The sequence below is a fragment of the Anneissia japonica genome, unplaced genomic scaffold (genome assembly GCF_011630105.1).
Source record: "Anneissia japonica isolate Jap-2015-1 unplaced genomic scaffold, ASM1163010v1 scaffold288240_len33331_cov106, whole genome shotgun sequence".
Lineage (NCBI taxonomy): Eukaryota > Metazoa > Echinodermata > Crinoidea > Comatulida > Comatulidae > Anneissia > Anneissia japonica.
The window spans coordinates 1-4,242 of record NW_022728664.1 but is presented as its reverse complement, the minus strand read 5'-3'; the positions used below and the strand labels follow the sequence as shown (position 1 = coordinate 4,242).

At 33.0% G+C, this 4,242-nt stretch overlaps 1 long non-coding RNA gene across 2 annotated transcripts; it reads right to left on the bottom strand.

Moving 5' to 3' along the window:
* Nucleotides 1–594: 594 nt before the first annotated feature.
* LOC117114446 lies at nt 595–4,190 on the bottom strand. 2 transcript variants are annotated; one of them, XR_004446364.1, is made up of 4 exons: nt 4,030–4,190; nt 3,351–3,480; nt 1,502–2,181; nt 595–743 (listed from the first exon to the last, which is right to left on the bottom strand). It is a non-coding gene; the product is annotated as an uncharacterized LOC117114446 (long non-coding RNA). The 2 variants fall into 2 exon arrangements; XR_004446363.1 differs by lacking the exon at nt 595–743 and having other exon boundaries at nt 804–2,181; nt 4,030–4,181.
* Nucleotides 4,191–4,242: the final 52 nt, after the last annotated feature.

Sequence of the window (4,242 nt, the reverse complement as noted above, 5' to 3'; positions counted from 1 at the left end):
TTTAAGAACGTTAAGAAAACCTTTTATGAATGTTCAAAAAACTTTTTAAAATGTCCAGAATGTCCTGTAGATGTTTTTAAAAAAATGCAGTCAACATTTTAAGAAAGTCCTACAAAAGAACCTCCAACATATAGTGTATTGAATATAAGCGCTAGGTCATGACACATTTGATTGTTTTTTTGGTTTTTTTTTGCATTTTATTACAGTATCAAACATACTTAAGATATAAACAAATAGTTATTTGGCAAACCAATATACAGTAACATGGTAAATAATGAGCATACTTAAAACACTGGTTTAGTAAACTAGGGACCAGGGTTTCAATTTTTTTTTCAGAATACCTGCCTACTAATTAAAACTACTGAAGAATCTACACATAGCTATTACAACTAACTGATAGTTGAATTAATCATTTGTCTAACTGGCAAATATGAATACTCTTATATTTAAGGGTCTATGAATATAAACGGCAAGATATTAATGAATAGTTTCAAATGATCCAACAAAATGATAAAAGAAAACTTTTCATTCTTGATCTTTTGTAAATTGTATATAGAAATGTTTGTGTATAAATGAACAGTATGTATAGATACAGAATGTGGAAATTGTCCTTTATTACAAGAGAATACAAATTTAGTAATGTTCTCCAACCAGGATTAGCTTCATCATCCAGTGCAAATTATAATTTCTCAAATGAAAGGAATACAATACTTTACTTCCACCGATGTTAGATCTCACAATTTCTATATAGTGTAACAAAAATATATAACTCATTTTTTAAGAACTCAACTTTTAATTAAAAGTATGTTAAAAGAATGAGCTAGATTAGGGCTTAATCAATAATCGGACAGGCAATATTTATATGCTTGTGCCGATGAGGTGCAGATTCACAATACAAATTGATCGTAATGTTAACGTGTGTAACCCCCTCACATAAACACCCCCTCCCCTAAAAAAAAAAAAACATCGGGAAGAAGACCAAACAATTCCTACAAAATTTATTGTTATAAAAAATCGCTAGTTTATATAGTGCAGGTGGGGGTTGTCATGTTTTACAATGGTGCCAATTTCAACATCTATACATTTTTTTAAGGAATATTATATTTCCTACTTGCATAAGTATAAATCGTAAAATACTTAATATCTTCAGGCAGTTTTATTGTATTTATAAAATCTCTTTTAGGGTTTAAAAAAATACAAAAAATTAATTCATTAAATAGTCTTCATTTGCAATCATCTTCAAGATGACACAGACCCCATAATTGGCTTGCCAAATACATTCTTAAGTAATGCCTAATTTCAGCTTGTTTCAGGAAACTAATTACAGGGTTTGTCAGTTTAAAGGATTGCAGATCAAGAGAAAAAAAGGAATTCAATTTTTTTTTTGTAGTTTTTGAGAGAATAAAAGAAGTTTTAAGGATATTCATAAACCTACCTGAAATGATTAATAAACTATTCCTAAAATTATTAATTGTTGTTAATTGGCACCAAATGTTCTCACCATTTCCAGGCTCCTATCTTTCTCTCTGTCAGGGATATAAACATTGAGTTTCATGCATGTATTTTCTATAACTGTCAGACTGCCCTCACCTATGATGAAAAGTTCACTGGAAAGTTTAAAGAAAGACTACTATGACAGTGTTATTTTAAATTTTGTTATAATTCTGCTTTGATTTTTGAGATTTTTTTGCCCATGTTTTGGGAGTTTACGCATTACAATCAGGTTGTATTGTGAATTGGTTACATATCGGCATATGCATATATAGCCTGTCCAATCAGATTATCGGTTAAGCCCTAATATTAAGCCTGTTTTTGACTGACCGTTTCTGCTACTCATGCACTCACTGTCAGGTTTCTACAAGCAAGTACACAAGTTTAAAACTTTTGTCTTAGATTCTAAGGTGATGCATTGCAGGTGTAGTGTAATTGGGTAACCTAACAGCTCCCACTGACAAACAAAAATAGATATTGAATCATATTGGAAAGGAGGGTACCATATAGCAAAAGCCCTACTTAGTATTAGATTACTCAGATGGAAAATGCTATTCAATCCTCATTGTCAGAACCTCCTACTTCTTCCACATCATTATAAGCCTCCTCGTTGATGACAGCTTCCTCGTTGATGACATTTTCCTCAGAGACAGCTTCAACTGGAGCGCTGTCAGCGCCACTTTTGGGTTTCTGAAATTTTAAGCAAGCAAACAATATTCCAAATTTAGAAAAAAAAAATGTGCATGCATTTGTAACACAATCTTTTTGTGTGTGTCTGTGGTGGGGGGATGCCTACCTTCCTTATACATAAAGTATTTCATACTGCCTTTTCGTGATTTTCTCTTTTATGTTTTGCACAATTTTTTCTTAACAAAATTAAGGTGATATATGTCTAGGAAAACAAATTAAATTGTATTAAATGTACCTTAATAAATGAAATTTTAAATGTGTTATATCCCTTCAAAATTAATGTATAAGTATGATATGCATAATGTACAGTAGCTAAGATAAGTAAGAGAATAGCAGTTTTTTTTTTCATGAAAAGTGAATTCCTGTCTAGGAAAACGAATTAAATTGTATTAAATGTACCTTAATAAATTAAATTTTAAATGTGTTATATCCCTTCGAAATTAATGTACAAGTATGATATGCATAATGTACAGTAGCTAAGAAGTAAGAGACTAGCAGGTATTTTTTTCAAAAGTGAATTATCAGTTTCCATTCCTGTTTTTTTTTTTATTAGTTTTCCAAAACAGTTACAATTTCAATGTCCCTTATAGGCCAAATCAAAGGGTATAAATAGAACAAAAGTGTGTACTCCCGTTTATAGAAACTTCATAGCTGTGTAGAATGCCCGCGTTCATTTTTGTACTGACGTATGCCCGCTATTTACTTGGCAAGTAGAAAAACAGACATGACAATGGTACAGGACGTGGGTGGACATACAAATGACAGTGGGCATCTTACATTGGCTGCATACTAGGGCCTATCGCTTGTTTACTCTCTCAATGAGTGCAGTTGGCTCTTTTGCTCCATTTGGCCTAATTACGTACACATTAAATTTGATTACTGATCACCCTCTAATGAAAGACCGCTCCAATTAAAGACTACTTCTAAATAAAGACCACTTTTCTGTGGTCGCAAATTGACAGTCTTATTTTTATTATTCTAACTAGAGACCGAAGTTGCTAAAGACCATGAAAATCCCGGTCCCAAAAGTGATCTTAGATTGGAGGGAGACCTGTATTTAATAACCGTCATCATTAAGTAACTACAGTACATATCATTTATTTTAAGCATGTTGCTAATCAGAACCTAGGACCAGTAAACTTAAAACGTAAAGAAAACATTATATTCACCTTTGACGAAAGCAGGTAATTTTCTGTTTGTTCAATCAACTGCCACAGACACAGTAAGGCTTTCAAACAAACAAAATACTTCCCTACACCACCACACTTGATTGAGTTTTTAACTTTAGTAGAGACAATTCTGAAATAAAAGTCACCATTTATATAAATTAATAATTGGTGATTACATACATCAACTTTCAGCAAATAATAATTGCTAGACTAGCCTTTAACCCCACCCCGGTTTAGGCCAGGCCCTACCACTACCTAAAAAACACCAACTTTATTTCAATAAAGCATGCACTCGATAGCCTATAATTATATTATAATAATTATGAGAACACGGCCTAATTACCATTCTCATAACTAAACAGGCTATGAGGCAAGGCTGCAGTTTATTTAGCTAGGCCAACAAAGGCCCTATGCCATGGCCATATCCCTAAGGCTACGCTAGCCTAGCCTATCTATATGCTCACTGAGGATAAATAGCTGGGCTGGCATAGAGAACAGTGTGAACTGCCTATGCCTGACTATGTCTATGCATTATGCACAAATATGCCAGGCCTGGCCTAGGCTAGGTCTTTCCAAGTCTTTCTTACTACCACTACTCACTACTGTATCATGCCTATTAATGCCATACCCTAGTAGTAATTACCCACATTAACTGAATAATAAAAAAAAACCCTCTTACCGCCATAGTGGATAGTACTGCTAAACACATTGAGCATTTTAATATGGCGCTCTACATAAAGAACACTGCAGCACCTAGGGCTATACAATTCAAGTGGGCAATAATAAATCAATTAAGTACAGTATTTAATTTATATTCAAAAGAAATTAAAAAGAGATAGAACCTCCACTAGAATGGAACATATACAAAGACACACAGTATGGTACAAACTTG